The 19,096-nt window shown below is 48.5% G+C and overlaps 1 protein-coding gene across 8 annotated transcripts in view; it reads right to left on the bottom strand.

The window, feature by feature from the left end:
* Nucleotides 1-19,096, bottom strand: part of LOC135397409 (A disintegrin and metalloproteinase with thrombospondin motifs like) — a 48,071-nt gene that overhangs the window by 20,254 nt on the left and 8,721 nt on the right. The window lies entirely within an intron of this gene.

Genomic DNA, 19,096 nt, shown 5'->3' on the forward strand with positions numbered 1-19,096 from the left:
TTTGGTAACGCGTTACCCGTTACTTCTTCTGCATATTCCTCCAACGAACGATGGCAGGCGACGCGGCACAGCAAAATTTTCCCGCGTTCGAACGCCTGAAGATTTTGCTCTGCTGCGGCCTGTGAGCACGTGGCTGGTGCGTGTCGTTGGCCATGGGACCTTCTGGGAATTTTTCTCTTCACGGCATATCACATCTGCGCATGAATAACAGCGTGTTCAGAGAATAAAAGATCAGCATTCTGGTTCGTATCTGTTCAAGGTCGGTTGATCTCCATTTGGGAAATGTTACACGCTGCTACAATAGCCAGCCTTCCGTAAGACGCCCTTTGTTGCTTGTAACCTGTGACACAACTCAAGTAGGGATCGTCAGGGACCTGCTTCAGAGAGAACTTAGCGACGCCCCACCAACGTCAGCGAAGACACCTGGGAAGGCAGCCACAACATCAAGCTCTTGTGGAGACGACTTTTTCATGTTTGCACGTGATCCTAGACGGCCGGGTTGTGAAGATGCTGGACACCCTGAGCTCACTGGCTTTCTGGCAACTCCGGAGCATTACCCGTTCTCGAAGATGAAGGTAGACTTCCCGCGACTTGACGACCTATTTTTGAGGCTGAACACCGATGTTCCTTCGAGTGCGTCTGTGGAGCGCCTCTTCAGCTGCGCGGCAGATATTTTCACAAGGAAACGCGCAAAACTCTCCATTTTGAACATGAGTTATTACTGAAATGTAATGATCCACAAATCGCCTACAATGAATAATATATGAGACGCTTCTTCAGTAACATGATGAGTAACGTGAATGTAACTCCTTACAGGCGAGTAACGGAAACGCGTTCTTTATGCTTGTTGGGTAACGTATTTCGTTCTTTATTTTTCGACGTAACGAGTTCAATTCTTTTTTTTCGGTAAAGTGTTATTGGTCAACGCCAACAGTCATGAACCTTTTTCACGTTTGTTCGTCCCCAGTTGTTCTTTCATATAGACGGGAATATTTTTAAACGAAACCCGAAAGGAAAATCGCTTATCTCATTTACTGTAAAAAGTGTGGATATTAAACGCTGTCTTGGATTTTTTTCCAGAAGTGGTTTTAAACACCCCTTGTGCACACTGCTGTAGAAAAACAGTAAAATTTGAAATTTTCGCGAATTTCGCGATCCCACTTTTTTCGCGAAATTACGGTTCCGCGAAATATATGTAGCGGTGACGAAAAAGTATGGGCGCACTGGAATTCGCGACGATATGAGGTCCACAAAGACAAATCCGGACTTACATGGCGACCTTTATTCTCACAAATTTGTTTGTCAAACATATCTATAATTCAAACGCCACTTTAACAATAACAAATTTATTCGCATAGTGTGTCACTTGGCATTGCAGATACCTGCTTTCAGAAAACCAGCGCGTATGTCACTGTTACGGGATTGGAGTTCACGGTAAGCCTCTATAGATCAGCCGGCATGTAGAGTTTACTGTTGACAGTGTCGTCATCTCCCCGATTTCCGTTTCCGTGCGCTTACACACGAATTCGCAAATTATTACGACAGGGAAAGAACAGAAACAGAAAATTGCGGTTTCTTTTTTTTTTTTTAATCTTTATTCTAATACTTAACTCACGAAGCTGCAAAAAATGCGTCAATCCTTATTGTGACATTTCTCGGAAATGCTTTTCCTGACAGGAAGAGTTCTTTGTGCCGCCATCGTGAGGAAGAAGTCTAGCCAAGTAAGTGACATTAGAAGGCTCCAATTAGGCTCATGTTTTGTCGCACCAAAAATATGTCGTTTCCTTGGGGTTAAGAAATGATGTGGACGTGGGTGAGAATTTTATTGCTCGAGATCAACTGTGATACGCGGGCATTCATACTAGCTGATGTTAGTCGGGCAGTAGTCGAGAGCTTTTCAGTGTTAGTGAAAGCGTGCAAGTGAACGACATGCCGAATCGAGGAATAGAAGAAATGTGAAAAGAAAGGGGGCTATACAAGTTTTTTTATGTGCATATTGGTACCATATTAAGCGCCACAGCGAAACGATGGAACAGTGCACCCCGTACTCTAATACATACGCAGTATTTGAAAGGTAGGCCCTGAGTGTTCCGCCCAAGTGTCCTTGCACTTATGATGGATAATCTTCAAGAAACCAACTATACAATTTAATTTTCGCACGACGTTCGGCGTTGGTTCTTGTTTCATTATTTTCTCTTCTTTCTGGTAAAAACATTTGTTCTTTTGCGTATATTTCTCGCGTTAAAAGGCCCGGAACTACATTAATTTCGGAGATTTTTCCAGAACAATGGCAATTTTTTGTCCTTAGCAGAGGAGCATAATCTCTTCTGGAATGCTCTTACGAAAAACACGTCTCTACCACTGTGTAGACGGCCTTCCATTATTTTACGAGAGGAAGACCTCTCTTCTAGTTTTGCTTCGTATCATTCCAAGTGAGATCCTGACTGTTGTCCTGACTGAGAATACAACTGTCCTTCTTGCAGACATTGATGAGTCACAAGTCGGTAAGTCCGGCGCAATCCTTACTTTTTTCTTTCTCCAATGCTTGGTGAGCACGCATCAGACGCCCCTGTAAAGTAACTTTCATTGGCCTGTTTCCTACATCTCATTGGATGGCATGATATTCCTTGGAGTTTACGAGGCAATTATTGACCATTGAGTGATCCTTGACCCATGAGATCACTTGGCAGGTTCCTCTGGCTCACTCTCAAGGTTTCGTTTTGTTAGGTGAGAAATGGGCTGCATGTGTCACGGACATCTACTTGATCCTTCCAGAATGACAGACATCTCAAGTATGGACATGTCCAGCTTCAATGACGGATCAAACTAAAAAAGCGCTGTCACATGTTTTAGCCTACTTTCCTGCAAACGTGCTCGCGTCATCGTAAAACCTGCCGAGTTGATCTAAAAAAAAAATCGGTATATATGAGATTGGTGTGGCTGGACATTCTTTTCGGTGCCGTCTGTTTTTCAGGATCACGTGATTTTATTGCGCAATATCCTACGCCGTGACCGCCCACATTCTTGGCCTTTGTTACTTGTGGGAACGTCATCGACCTAGAGCGTGGGAAGTCGGATATCGCCCATTGTTGCCGTCCGCCATTGTAGGCACGACCAAGGACATCACCTTAATTATTAAAAGCAGTCGCAACAAGAAAGGGGGTCACAAGTTTCTTTTTCGAGGTGCATTACTTGACAATATTTATACTCGCATTTAGTATTCATTGGCAATGACGGAGTAATAGAGAAAGCGGAAGGGATTTCTGCTTGGCTTCCTTCCTTCAAGCACCGCTGCACGACTTAATGGGAACACAAACCGTTGGGAGGTCTTGCACGTTCAAATCAGGAAGTGGCTACACTTGGAGTTGCCCCTTATTCTTACCCAATGGAAGAAAACATTCATCCTTGAGGAATTTCACATTTTCACATTTGTGAAGGTGTATATAGATATCGAATTTAGCGGCTCCAGTAAAACTTACTTGGAACGTTTGTCAATAGACGTCGAAGAACGCTACGTCGGTAACGACCGGTATTCTCGACTTTGCGCAAAAAAAAATTACAGCCAGGTAAGTTTAATTTCCTGAAGGAACTCAGTTTAGGAGTTTTCGCCGTCACTCGAGTAGAAGTAATATACTATTTCCAAATATAGCACGGCATATGGCAATATGGCAAACATGGCACGGCAAAAAGAAAAACTTCCTAATGAGTTACTTCTGGAAATTGAAGTTGCGTCTGTAATTTTACATACAGGGTGTTTCACCTAACGTGATAAAAAATGTTAGGAAAAAATCTACTCGTCCGAACGTTATTTATTTTGCCATTACCTCTTTTATGAAATTGAACTTTCCCAATTGATCTCCGAAATTTGTGTGACGATTTTTTGCCAGAAACAGAAAGCTGACTTATCCCATTAGAAAATACAATCGTCGTTTCGAGGCATAAAAGTCTCAACAGCTTCGGTAAATAGTGCCACCTATAGCAGACCTCTGTAGAAGGCAGCCGATATGTGACCCGAAACTTGCTTTCGTATGCCATGGAGTTTCCCGGCTTCCAGAACACAAACACTGCCCACTTTGCTTTGCGGGGCAAGAAGATTGAAGGCGCGGCGCTCTGGATGAATTCCAGCTTGTAAGTACTGCTCATGCTCTTTGGCGTATAGAGGAAGGAACTCCGCTTCGATTGTGGGAGCGTTTACAGAGAAAAAGATCCCAGGAAACGTTATTTCTACAATGAGGCAGTGAAAACATATTGCCGCACCGGAGTCCCAGCAGTTGTTGCAGCACAGGCTCATTCTTGGACATTCTTTTCTTTGCCATCTTGAGAACGGCGCCTCTATAGGTATGCGTTTACATGAATGCAACAAAAACATGCGCTTCTGTCGCATTCATGTAACCGCAACTTTTATGCGAGATCCTTCCTTCTCGTTGCAACCACACTGCCGTTATCAGCAGAAGCTCGGAGAAGGAGGGCACTTGCGACAGGATTGTCTCAAATCCCCAATATCATTGATTTGGAGTAATAAACACGTGCAGCGTATAATCTTGCTTTAAGTACAATATTGAAACAACATTTCCGAGGACAGCCAAGGAATTCCATGATAGGCAAGCCTGAGCGATGGGCAAGACACGTAAACAAACACAAACACGAAGGCTCAAGAAGGCTTTTTGAGCCTTCGTGTTTGTGTTTGTTTACGTGTCTTGCCCATCGCTCAGGCTTGCCTATCATGGAATTCCTTGGCTGTCTGCTTGAATGTCTGCTTATTCCATTCCATTCAATTACAATAGAGGTATGGTAAATTCCCACTCCAGGAATGGTTTGCCAACCCCATTCCTTAAATTCAGTGGAAAAAAGAAATGAAAACAATGAAACTTCTGAAACAATTCTAACGAATAGACAGATAATCGACGACTTGGAACTATAATAAAATAACAAAAAACGTTTCTAATTAAAAACACTACCAGAATATTTCGGAACTATGCAACGTGGGAGAGACGCCCCAAAGTTTTTCATGTGACATGACATTTACATGCTTGAATAGAGTGAGGCAGGGTTCTTTGTAATCCGTGATCAGTTCTTCCAAAGGCCAGTTTGCGCAGTTTTTTCATTATAACGATTGCCTCACCCGGCAAACTGTTCCCCACTTGCCCGTTTCTGAATTTTCCGTCGTTCCATTATTTCTTGCATTATGTTTTGAGTGACCGTGGAGTCTACCTTCATAAGTACTTCTCATGCTTGACGACAATACACACTCTTTATGTTTTTCAAGTGCATTAGACAGTATTATTCCCCTCTTCATCGTGGGCGGGGCATAAGGGTTGAAACCGAAACTATCATTCCATCCCTAATCTTTTCAGCACCTTATGAATGTGTCCCACAAAGATCGTGCAAATGATGTACTGGAGAATGTGCGTAACAATACGCGGATGACTTGAAGGTGTTTAGGAAGATTGAACATACCTTTACTTTGCAGTGCGCTGTCGGATACAAATAACGGATTACATAAGTTGAACGTAAGAAAAAGAAAAAGCGTAAGAAGCGTACCTGAGGATAGGCTAAACGGGACAAAATCCCTCAGAAAGTTTGTATCGCTTTATAGGCGACGTGTGTTTGCATGTGGTGCATGGAACTTTCAGCTAAAATCGAACAAGTGCAAAGATGTTTCGTACGTAAGATATTTGACAAGTTTTATGACAGAAGGTGCTTTTATTAAAATGACTTTCAAAAGCTACATTACACAGTCGTAGATATATATTTCTCGTTGAAAGGCCTCATGTACCGCTCAGGGGGCGCAGTCAAGCACATCCACTACCGTTACTCGTTACTTCTTTAAGGCGGACTCACTTCTTCAGAAAGTCTATGGGGGGTTTTTGTTCGCAGGGTTCTCGTAAACCTCGCTAAATTTCTACACGGAATAGGTACAGGCGTGTTACCCTATAGTTTATCTAGGGAATGACATATTCTTGAAGGTCCGACGCGATCCACTGTTTTTTTTTTAAATTAAAGTTTGTCAAATTTTCAATACATGCAACAAAATCGCTTCTCTCGGCCCGCGATATTTGTGCCAGTAACAGTTGATTGCAATCAACAAATTCGACAAGGTTTCTACAGTTTTCCAGATCCCTGAGAATGAAAATAATGGATTTGTCATTTGCTAGCATGTTCTGCGCACCGATTACATTACTTCCTTAAAGCAAAGCGAAGAAAACAATTTTGCGCAGCCAACTCTCTCCGGAAGCGAACGTTAACTAGATCGCATGAGTCCGCCTTAAGAGGTAACGCATTACGTTACTTTTGTTAAGTGTTGTACGTATCGCGGTTACAAGTAACGCCGATCGGAGTGCGTATCGCGATACTTTTTTAAATCGGTATCGGAAAAGTATCCGTATCGTTACCGATACTTTTTAGTGTCCCTTCACCGACCATATTTCCCACTCTTATTCATTGTGAATGATCCGTCTAGCCCTCGACAAGAAGCCTGTGCACACGCCTACGTGGTCCGTAAACGGAATTATACCCAAACACATGTTCACTGTTTTTCTTTCCTGGGATGTCGATTGCGCGTTGTTCTCCACTGGAGAAGGAGGCGTCCTCACGCAAGATTAGTGTCTCTGTCTATGCTGAACAAGCGCAGTCTCGTGCACGAAAGTCTTGTTTACCATGTGTAAATAAATAAGTTGTTCCTACCGTTTAATATCACTCTTTGATTTACTCACCACCGGCAACTTGACATCGCCTATTTTTTTGCCTTCGTATCTATCTCAATAAAAGAGTTGAGGGCGATTCCATCTGCTAAACTTCCGTGTCACACTGAGTCACGCTCATATATACTGTGTCGTTGGACTCAGCGGTATATGTGGGCCGTAATTGTCACACTGGCCAGCTACCGGAGAGACCACGGCCTGGAAGGATGGCAGAAGAAGACTTTGAGAACCAGCTATTGACAAAAGACGAGCAAACTGTCCGAGCGATATATTAATGGAGCTGTTTCTTTTTTTCCCTTTTTTACTGCAAAACTGCGTCGTTCCAATTTGCTATACAAATAGGATGCTCACGTAAGTGAGATTTCTATGTTGCATCATTTTGTGTTTTTTGCTGCACTGCTTTTGTGTGGTAGATAGTGCGTTGCAAATGCAATTACTTATGATAAGTAATGCCATTACTTGGCCAGAAAACTTTATAAGAAGCATCACTCGTTCAGGAAAGGGCGATGCTATATATGTCGTACAAATATCTTCCTGATTGTGGGATTCCTTGTTTCGAATTTCCAATCCATCTCGTCTGAAGGGACGAGACTCTGCACTTTGAAGAAAGGACTCCTCATAGGACGTCTCTCGTATTCTTGTCGGTGAGCTTTTATCTTTTACACAGTGCAAGTCCAAAACAGCCAATCCTTTGGTATGGTTTGTCACTTGTTCGAGGAGGTTATGTACTGTTACCTTTACTCTCCCTCGACCCAAAAGCGCCAGGAAAATAAAGGTGGTGGGAAAACTATACGTGACAGTTGAACAAGTGTTAACGTCAATAATCCTTCCTTGGTGTTTTCCGTGGGTGCGAGTGTGAACATGACGAATAGAAGAATCCAGCTTCTACACAGCACAATTCCTTAGAGTTTATACACTGAATGAATGTTGTTCGCGAATCCTGACGCGCTACTTGGTAAAAATGGAATCACGTTACCTTACTCATTACTTGACTCCAAGACGTAACGCACTACTCTGTAACGCGTAACTCTGGATTGAGGCACAAAATGTGGATATTTCTATGAAGGCAGGTGACGTGTTGCAATATCGTATGTATTGAGATGACCATTTGTAAGTAACTTGACCTTCAGTAACACTGAGATAATCACTTTAGTTGGGTAGAGTGCATGCACCACTCGTTAATAAATAAATAAATAATCCCTAAGAAGGTTGCCACCATTCGATTCCAGTCGGAATGGAATTCCAATCCATTCTCCGCAACCCTTGTGGAAGGAGGAGTGCACATGCAGCGACTTGGATGAGGAAGGGTCTCGTCCGAGTGGACTTTCCCAGACATGACGTCAGTGATGACCTGGAGAATGATCATGACTTAAAAGAGTAATGTCAAGTCCTAGAGTGTCCAAAACGCTTTTAGGGCAGAACGTTGGTTGGACAAAGAAAGACTGCATCGGAAAAAGGATCTGCCAGAGCACCGCAGCATAGTTATCTCCACCGCCGTCTCGACCGCCGTCGATGGAGCGCTTCGTGGGTCAGGCAATTTCTCGACGGTCTCCCAGGACAACTTGGGTATTTGAAGCTTAGGGGGACAACGGAGCTGGCGGTGCCATGTTTTGAAAAAGTCTCAATGCACGACGTGTGCGGTTTCCTCGAGACTGCGTTCGTACTGAGCTCCGTCAAGTTCAGATTCCAACTCGTGTTCCGACGTCTGTTGCAAACTATCGCGGTCGAGGTCGTAAAGGGGCTGGCGTTTCGTTACCAGATAGCTTTTTGATGTCGTCACCAGACGGGTTAGGCTGACCGTCGGAGAGGTGCGCCATAGTTCTCGTCAAAAAGTCGCGGATCCCACCTCAGTCTCAGACGATCCATAACTGTCAACGATGGCCTAACTCCGGTTTCGAAACGGTCCCGGGTTTCGGCACCAAAACGATAAGGAAAAGATCAGCCGAAGGTCACAGCAACCGACCAATAGCCTTTAATCCAAGAGCCAATGGGGATGAGCAGGCCGAAAAGGATGACGGGAAGACGACAGGTTACGATGCGCCTTTAGTGTGGCCTTGAGGGGGCGATGGAACCGTTTGATACCGGGTGGTCGTGCGGATGTGTCGGTATGCCCAGTAAAGAGGTGGGGGCAGCAAAAAGGAATTAGTTGAAACAGTAGACACCTATTATAATTTCCCGTTTATTAAGTTAAATACAAAACTTCAGTCGCTTCAGTCGGGCTTCGCGAACTGAACACTGCGCGAGCGCAATCGCTCCTTGTGCTGGTCGTTCGTGTGCGCCGGTGTAGGGCGCGTGCAGGAAAACCGCTTCCACCCCAGCCGATCATGCTACACGGTGATGGTGTCGGCCAAAAATGCGAAACTGTGTTGAACCATCGTTGCGCCGCACGGGCAATACGGCAACGGGATGCAACTGATGTACAAGATAGAGCCTTAGGTAGCACAACGCTTTAGTAACCAGTTTAAACATAAAATACATGGCAGTACGGGAATCCACAACCCATATTCATACCTCATCCCATACAAAGATCGAACACCTCAGCATAAAACGAGGTGTAACTGCTCGACGAACTTGACACATCCAAAGAATCCATCATACGCAGTAGGTCTATGGTGAACAACAGGGTCTTACCCTATAAAAGTCTACCCGCGCCGGCATGCCGTGCTCGGTAATTACTCTATGCAGGGGCACATTGCGTGGTCTACATATAAAGCTCATAAGGACATTCAATCATGGTAAATTTCCAAGTGATGAAGCAACGCAGCGCCAAGTTACAACTGAAAACTTGCAAACGTGTCGCATATCCTGTCAGCCGGATGGAACTGTGGTTTTCATTTCGCTTTCATGTAGCTGTCGTACGTATTTTGCTTCTGGAGTGAACAACTCCAGGAACGAAATCGCCAAAGTAATTAGCAGACGACAACTAAAAAGGGATGTCGTCTGTTTATACTGAAAGACAAATGAAAAAACCATGGATGAAAAAAGAAAAGGAGGCTCCCCAACGGCTCTTCGATAGAAGAGAAGCGTGAGGATAGCTGGTGAGCTGTAGCTTCTTTGGAGACACGCGAGGGTCACGTTACCTGAATAGCCCAATGGGGGCACACGCCGCTTTGGGGGCCAATTCGGCGCACTATGTTGAAGATATCACCAAAGAAGATGATGAGTCACTGTCTTTTACGCTCACGTGACAGACATCGCCTTCATTCTAGTTCCTTTCAACGCAATAAACACATCGTCATCCCTCTCAGCTGTCTTGTCTTCCACACACTACAACCACACCTCTCCAAGTTTTTCGAAACTACGCGTCGTGGACTCCCATAGAGATGTATGTAAGCGAAACCCGAAGGCGAGGTCACTGGAGTGGTCCCACTTCTCAGAGCAATAGGGCTCCTCTCCATGGAAAAAACGCGCCAACGCCTCCCAAAGCGACACGTAGCCGTCTGGGGAGCTGCGTCACAACTGCGCTTCGCAATGCCGCCATCTTGGCTGTTTTGACCATGGGAATCGCACGTTTTGCGCTATAACTTTGTGTTGCGGTGTTCAATCACTTCGATATTTACCATGACTGAATGTCCTTATGAGTTGTATACGTAGGCAACACAATGTGCCACTTACACTGAGCAATTGGCGAGCACGGCATGCCGGCGCGGGTAGACTTTTACAAGGTAAGATCCTGTAGCAGGTCTGCCGGTTCCATGGCGGCCATGTTGAATAAGTGTAAAAAGTAGGGTGAGAAGGAGCGGAGAGCGGAACTTGAGAGCTAGTCTTCCGAACCACAGGGGCGATATTCTCGGTGTGGCGTGGCCTGCACGGGTTCAGTGCACGCGTACGACCAGCGGAACATGTTGCCCAGAAACGACCAGCAGAAAATGCACGCTCGAGCCAGTGCAACTTCTTCTGCACGGAAATGCACTCCCCTGGGCTAACTAAAGAAACACAGAAAGTTAAGTGAATGTGTTTGTATCGCTTAGGTGTCTTGACTTCCCTACCGAAACGTCCCCTCTTCGGAGGTCTTTGTGCTGCAGAGGCGTTTCCGGCCTGCTCTGCAGGCGGTGATCAGTGCTTGGGCTCTCCTGCTGACGGGGCAGGTCATCAGGGTTCTAACTGGGGGGCCGGAAACGTGCATTACTCTCCAGTGACTGACCTTGGTGAGTTGAAAACCCGTGGTCGTGTCACTGAGTCACGTGCAGAGTGCGCTCCAGGTCCAGGGGAAAGTTGAATAAGCTCGCCTTGGCTATTTCCGACGTTGCTACACGCTCGCTCCACAGCAAACGTGGCTTGATGTGGTACAGGTGCCGACGAGGAACTCTACCGTTTGACGTTTTCGCAGAAAATGAACAACGGCCGGTCTTTTTCATAATCAAATCAAATCAAATCAAATCTTTATTTCACTGTAACAATGCGGAGACTCGGGGCAAAAAGCTGCTCGGGGCAGCTTGACGAGGTCCCGAGCTCCTACAGTTGGCAGTGGCATTGAGATGCATCTGAATATTAATACTAAACGACCGGTACTAATAACGACCGGTATCCAAGGGTGCTGTCCCGCGAAGTTGCGAATGAAGACTAACTGGTCAGGTTCAAAGTCGCGCGACCGTGGAAGAACTTTGGGAGGCTGCATGAGTCGTTTTCTTGGTGCATCCAATCCAGGGGCGTAGCCATGCGCCGTCCGAGCCGGTGTCTTTCCTGTACTTGTAGACACTGTTGTGTGCTGTTTGAACAAGAAACGTGCCAACCGGCACTCGATGCTAGTACCGTCAGTTAACTTCTTGAGAGCACGTTTGGTTTCTGGTTGTCCATTTGTGGAACGGAGCGCTTGCTCGTTGCTTGATTCCATTCCTTGTATAGAAATTTGCCATCACCGCCGAAACAAAATTTGGCGCATTGTCTCTGCGACCATTTCTCTCGGGATGCCAAACGTCGCAAATATCCTGCGTAGCTCTTCTATTACGCGTGCTGACGTCGTGCTTCGAATCGGTTGACTTGGAACCATTTGGAAAATGAGTCTACGACGATAAGGTACGATCAACCGTCGATAGGTCCAGCGAAGTCCATGTGTAACGTAGCGTGTGGGGAAGTCTATGTCCACCAGTGGCGAAGAAGCGCGAGCCCAGGTCTGACACGTCGGACAGTTCTTCACCGTGATCTCAATATCGTGATCCAGCTTGGGCCACCAGAAATGGCTTCTTGCTGTACTTTTCATGGCTGTAATACCAGGGTGTGGAGCATTCTTAACGCTAGCAATTGCCGGTATTTCTGAGGCAAAATTACACGTGAGCCACAAATCACGCATCCTTTGCATGTAGAGAGCTATACGGAGTGAACCCTTGTTCTCTTCAAGTGGAATAGTCGCCGGTTTGCACAGCATGTAGCTTGGTGTGAGTGGTTCACACTCGACTGATTCCAGCATGAAAATGTCACCGGTAGCCATGCTTGGAAGCGGAAGACGACTCAACGCATTCTGATGCTGATCAAGTGTATTGTCGTAGGCGCTTAACACCAGCGAATCTATTTATCTCGACTGAACGTTCCTTGTCTAGCTGCGTGTAGTTCTGCTTAGCTTTGCTGAATTTTCGCGTGAGGCGAACGCCAGTGGAACCTCCAAGTCGTTCTGTGTCCGTTGCGAAAGGACTGCGTTTATGTAAGTCGAAATGTACCAATACAGATACTGCAGCTGTTTGAAGGCTTCCTGTTTTTGGGGTCCCCGAAGCCATGGTATGTCCTTGTGTAGCAACCGATATAAGGGTACTGCGATCGATGCTTGGTCCTTTAGAAGACGGTTGTAAAAACTGAGCAATCCTAAGAAGGACTGCGGCTCTATTTTTCTCCTTGGGTTGGGTGCCTGAAGGACAGCTTTGACGTTGGCTTATGTGAGTTTGATGCCTGCTGCGCTGAAGTGATAGTCGAGGTACTGCAGTTCTTTAACGCCGAAAAGGCGTTTCTCCAGGCGAACCTTGAGTCCCGCATCAGTCAAGCGCTTAAGCAGAGAGCGCAGGAGCTCGTTACGCTCGTCGAGTGCACTGCCAGAAATGAGAATGTCGTTGAAATACGCCCCGAAACCTCCTAAGCCTTCAAGAAGACTGTCCATGTATTTCTGCGACACCAGAGGCGAGACTAATACCCTAAAAGGTAACCGTGTGACACGAAATAGGCCTCGAGGCGTGTTCACCGAGAGTAGCTCGGATGATGCGATGTCCACTCATTACTGCTGGTATGCTTGCTCCAGGTCGATCTTGGAAAAGATCCTGCCTCCTTGAACCAGAGCCAGCTTGTCATCTACCGTGGGAAGCGTATACGCTGCATTCGCGATAGCTTGGTTCACAGTGCAACGGTAGTCTCCACATAGACGTAAGCTGCCGTTCTGCTTCCGCACTGTTACTCGTGGGGTAGCCCATGTCGAAGAAACGGGTTTGACAATGCCTTGCTCCTTTAGCTTGTCTAACTCTTTGTCGACTCCACGCCAGTGGCACTGTGCGGGACTTGAAGAACCTGGGAACTGCGTGACCCGAAATGTTGTCATCAAAAAGGGTGCTGAACCGGTCGAGCAGTGGTTTGCACTGTGGCTCCGTGAATGCCAGCCAGTGAAATTCCAAGTGGCTCGAACCAGTTTTGACCTAGAAGGTTTGTTCCACTTCCCGCGACGATGAGCCGTGCTACCGAGCTGAGCTTGCTTCCCGTGTAGCTGAACGGTGACTCGTGTTTTACCCCGAACTTGAGGTCCACGTGCTCAACTTCAATGTTGCTACAGACGTGGTTTGTTGCTGTCCCATTGCTCACTGAAGGTGCCCTCACTCATTATTGAAAATGATGCACCGGAATCGACTTCGAAGCAGCAAGGGCGTTCGTTTACCGTAACCAATACGGTTAAGCTCTCAGTCGACTGATTCACGGAGCTGACTGTGAATAAACTGTTCCACGAATCTGCTTCGTCGGCCGTTAGATTATTCGCTTGTTGCCGTCCTGATGAGTGCGTGTCGGAAGCCTGTTTCTTTTTCTTCGTAATGCATGCTTTTTCAATATGCCCCAATTTCTTGCAGAACTGGCATGTGGCATTTCGGTGAGGGCAGTTTTTTCGGTTGTACTCACCGTGACTGAGGCAACACTTTTTGTTCTTCTTCTTCTTCTTCTTCCACCACTAGGAACAGTGGCCGCCAGCCACACAGGGCGATTGGCCAGGGTTTGGTGCGGACTAATCTCTAGAGGCTCATGAGACCCACGGTGACATGTTAGTAGAAGGAAGCCATAGCAGAGGGGAGGGAGGAAGCGGGAGGTACAAGATGTTTCAGAAGCGGCCGCAGATGGTCAGAAAGGCGGCGGCTCTCGACGCTATTTCAAACCGCCACTTTTCGGTGTGGGAGGCTCCAAATGACATGATGGCGTCCAGGGAGAGAGGAACCCCTTGTCTAGCCAGCGGCTGGGCAAGGTAGATAAGGCGGGAGCGGTCGTAGAGGGGGCAGTGCAGGAGAAAGTGCTCTACAGTTTCCTCTTGACCGCAGTGGACGCACGCAGGAGAGCGGCTGACACCCGCGCGGTGCAGGTAAAAGTTCAGTGGAAGGGCTAGACAGCGCAGTCGAGTCAGCAAGACTTCTACATGACGGGAGACGCAGCGGTCAGCCTGCCAAGCGTGGGAAAGATGGGCGTACCGGGCTGGCAGAGAGCGGAGAGCGGTCAGCTCCAGCAGCCTTCTATACCTGGCCCGCGTGATAGAGGGCAGGGGCGGAAGGACGTCAATGATAGGGCCGGAGAGGGAAATTTTTGCAAGGTTGTCCGCCAACTCGTTGGGAGATAGGCCACAGTGCCCAGGAATCCATGTCAGGACCACCTCCGTGATGTGGCTAGGACTCAGGGCCTGCAGGAGCTCGAGCCACTCGCTGGGGGGGCTGGCTAGGGCAGTGATGACCGACAGGGAGTCGGACAAAAGCAGGATCCTGGGAAATGTAAGGGGCGCCATTCTGAGAGCCAGTATCATGGCGAGGAGTTCGCTCTCGAACACGGGAGTGTAGTCAGGGAGGCGGATGGGGCAGTGACAGTCGAGCTGAGGGAAGACGACGCCGGCACCCGCTAGCTGAGCCGAGACCGAGGCATCTGTCGCGACAACAACGTGAGATGGGAACTGGTTGATGTGCGCCGAGAGGAGGGCTTCAAGCCGGGGAGACGGAGCGTAGGCAACGCCGGGCTGGAACGCGTCGGCAGCTCGCAGGGCCATGGACGAGACCGGACAGATGGGCGCAGGAGGGGCAGTCAGAGAAGTATTCAGCGAGGCCAGAAGGGATTCGACAAAGACGAGCTGCGGGGTGTTGGATTTTCGCTACCTCCGGGCGATCCACTGGGCCCGATCCCTGAGAGACTGGTTCTGTCTGGAGGCTAATGGGCTCTGGCAGAGCGAGAGGAAGGTGTTCACAGTGAGTAGGCGGAACCGAGTCTTCAGAGGGGGAATGCGGGCTTCGGCATACAGCGCCTGGTTGGCCGTGTACTTGGGGAGGCCCATGCACAGGCGGAGGGCTCTCCTTTCTACGGCGAATAGCCTGCCCAGACGGTAGTCGGGGAGGTGCGAGAAGACGACACACCCAAACTCAAGAATTGGCCGTACGTAGCACTTGTACAGGAAGAGCAGGGTGCTCCTGCGCATACCACAGCGGGCGCTGGCGCTGCGGAGGATTGTGCCAATTGCTTTCGAAGCCTTCTGGCTTATGACTTCCACATGATGGTCCCAGTGGAGCATGTGATCATACCAGACGCCTAGGTAGCGCAGCAGGTTGGTCTGGCGAATGGTCTGGCCGGCAACATCCAGAATGATGGTCACAGCTCCTCCAGTCCAGTTGGTCTGGGGGAACACCAGGACTGCAGATTTCTGGACGTTCAACGTGAGGTGGACGGAACGCATCCAGGATGACAGCGCGAGGAGATATTCTTGCAGTTTCTCACGTAGCGTATGCAGCGATAGAGAGCTGGAGAAGAAGGCAATATCGTCCGCATAGGTCAGGGTGAGGACGCCCGGGTCGAGAGGTAGGGAACTCATCAAAATGTTAAACAGCAGTGGCGAAAGGACGGACCCCTGGGGGACGCCCCTCTGCTGCAGATGCGAAGATGAGACAAAGCGTCCATCCGAGCAAAAGAATGCTCGTCCAGTGAGGAAGCCGCAAACCCATGAAACGATGTACGGGGGAATGTTGAGAGCTACCATACGATGGAGGAGGACGTTGTGTTCCACGCTATCGTAGGCCTTCGCCACATCCAAGGTAACCAGGGCAGACATCTTCCCACACTCACGCGCAAGGCAAATCTGGCTTTCCAGGTTGGCGTGCGCCATCCAGATTGAGCAACGGGGGCGAAAGCCGATCTGGCTGTCATTGAGCGCTGAAGAGGCTTCCAAGAAGGAAGAGAGCCGGCGGTGCAGAATCCGCTCAATGGTCTTGCAGAGGACGGATGTCAAGGCAATCGGGCGAATGTTATCCATGGCCAAGCCCCTCGAGGCGATCTTCTTGACTATAACCACCTTAGACACCTTCCAGTCATCCGGTATCCACGAGTGTTCGATGGAGACGTTCGCAATGTTCAGGAGCTCCTCTGGATGGGCAGCCCACAGGGACCTCACCATTCTGCCTGAGACGCCGTCCGGGCCGGGAGCCGAGCTTGGAAGAGCGCGCACCACTGAGTCAAGTTCCTCTGCAGAAACAGCAACGAAGCCGGACGACGACGTCACGGGAGGCTGCCGCGCGCAGGAAGTAGAGCGTTGGAAGCGGAGAGCCAGACCCCTGGCGATATCTTCCAGCTGGGCCCTCGCCGCGTCATCGGACATGACGAGAGAGTCCGGGGGGAATCCTGAGGAGAGAGACCTGCTGATATTGGAAACGTGCCTGTGTAGGGCTTTCCTGTTCTTCGGGCCGGAGAGGAATGCGTTTCGTTCAGTGAAAAAGGCCCGCTTTGCCGCAGAGATGGTACGCCTGAACACGGCTTTATGGAATTGGTAATTTTTCCAATTCACGTAGCATGTATTTGCGAGCACCTGTTTCCAAGCGGCCTTGCGGCGCCGGTAGGCCCTTGCGCAATCTTTCGGCCTTTGGTTGCTGGTGCTTGAAGCACTTTTTTTCCCTGCTGCGCGTGCTTGCCTGTTGTGAAACCGTTGATTCCATGTGAACCGCCTTCTGGGGTGTGATATTCCTTTCGGAGAGTAGACGTTGCTGCAGGTGCACGTCTCCTAGACGGGGTGGCGGAACCGGTGAGACCGTTGCTGATGACGGTGAGGCGATCGCTGAGGTCGTTGTTGCAGTTTGGGTCGCAAAGGAATCGCAGTGCGCCGTGGCAGGTGACCCTGTGGGTGGGGCAAGTGGCGGCGGCAATGGAACGGTAACACTGCCGATATTGCAGTCTTTAGCTAGAGCTTTCAAAGCGTCGGCATATTCGGAGATTGTCCCTTGGGGAAGCTGATCCCTTTTGTGAAAGCGTCCTAGCACCTCAGAAGGACCTGTCTCACAATGGATGCACAGGCGTTCCCTTATGTCGTTATATGGAACTTGAGCCGGCGAGAGCGAATGCAGCAAGTCTCGCACCTTGTCGTAGATCTGTTTGCCCCAAAAGATGTACAGCAGAGCCCTTTTCTTAGCCGCGTCCTGCACACCATTCTCCTCAAAGAAAAGTTCTAGACGTTCACGCCACGAGGTACAACTGGAGCCTGGTACGAATTCAGGAGGCAACGGCTGATTCATCTTGTAGTGTTCGTGGAGCCCGTACTTCCCTCGTCGCCAGTATTATAACTTCCCCTTTATTAAGTTAAAGACAAAACTTAGTACAGATTAGCAAAAGCCAGCCATGCTTCAGCCGGGCTTGGCCTCGAAGTAAACACTGCGCGAACGCAATCACATCGTTGTCCTCGCTCCTTGTGCCGGTATAGCTGAGTCTCTAACAACACCGAAGCGGGCAAACCATGTGCTGACGAAGGCAGCGGCAATGGTGGCTGCTGTGATGTCCGAAAAGGGGGTTGCCATCGGGTTAAACGATCGACGACCCTAAGAAGATATCGTTGGCCTCGTGGGTAGAGGGCCAACCCAACGATGTCCAAGTTGTCAAATTGGACATCCGGAGGTAGGAAACTGCTGATGGGGGAGGTGGTATGTCGCTGGCGTTGCTGGCAGCAAGGAGTCAACGTCTTCACTTGTGCTTGATTGCGTAGCCAGACGTAGCGAACTGCTTTTATGTTCCCCGTATCCTGGGATGTGTCAAGGCGTGTAGGGCTTCGAAGATTTAGACGACAGGTCGTGATTTTCCCAGGGATACGTCGCCAACGACGGTAGATGTTGCAGGAGCAAGTCTTCCGAAACGCAGATTTGTCCTGATGTCGGAGCGAAGCCTCGGGAGCTTTTCATCGGGACGTCCAAGTTCGACGAAGGCTTCGAGGGTGAAACGCGCAGCGGCAAGGTGTTGAGAATCGCCCGCAATGGTGCTGATGCGGCTGAGGCCGTCGGCAACAGTGTTTTAGACCGTGAAAACAGTGCTAAATAGCGTTTTTAGTGCGATTGGCGACGTGGAGAATACGAATATTCAAAATGCGCCGGAAATGGAAAAATCAAGCTGAAAACGTCTTAGATCGTGAAAACAGTGCTAAATAGCGTTTTTAGAACGATTGGCGACGTGGAGAATTCGAATATTCAAACATGGGCTGGAAATGGGAAAAATCAGCTGAAAACGTCTTAGATGGCGGAAACAGTGCTAAATAACGTTTTTAGAGCGATTGGCGTCGTGGAGAATACGAATATTCAAAATGCGCCGGAAATGGAAAAATCAAGCTGAAAACGTCTTAGATCGTGAAAACAGTGCTAAATAGCGTTTTTAGAGCGATTAATGTTAAATTTTAATGTTAAAGCCGCTGATGTGTCGGATATCTGTGGGGAACTCCGAGATGAATCTCATGACGCGTTCCTGGGCTGTTATGCACCGGGTCAGCGGGCTACAATATATCACTGCCTGGAATTGAAGGCGAGGGTGGAAGTGAACTGGATTGTGAGCATGATGATGCTGTGAGGTCACCAATATGAAGGAGTCAGGCAAAGACAGCTTTCATGTCGGAAGAAAACTGATTTATTATGGCCGTCCGTGCCGGCCGTGACTCGGCAGGTAGCGATGGCGCTGGATGCGCCCCTAGAACCCCCACGTGAGCTTGCAGGAAAGCAGCTGTGAACCTTATGTGGAATGGAGTGGTGCAACTCTTGGCGAACCTCCATCGCTCTCTACTCGCTTGCCTAGCAGACCCAGATGTTACATGTCTTTTTCTTTCTATTTGTCACCAAATAAACTGAAACTGAAATAACGAATGGTTGCTCCAACGACACCGCCAAGTCCTCATTGGACTTGGGCTCGACGGGCCACATGGTACCTCAGAGAGCATGGCGTTCTCCTGGTCA

The sequence above is a fragment of the Ornithodoros turicata genome, chromosome 6 (genome assembly GCF_037126465.1).
Source record: "Ornithodoros turicata isolate Travis chromosome 6, ASM3712646v1, whole genome shotgun sequence".
Taxonomy (NCBI): domain Eukaryota; kingdom Metazoa; phylum Arthropoda; class Arachnida; order Ixodida; family Argasidae; genus Ornithodoros; species Ornithodoros turicata.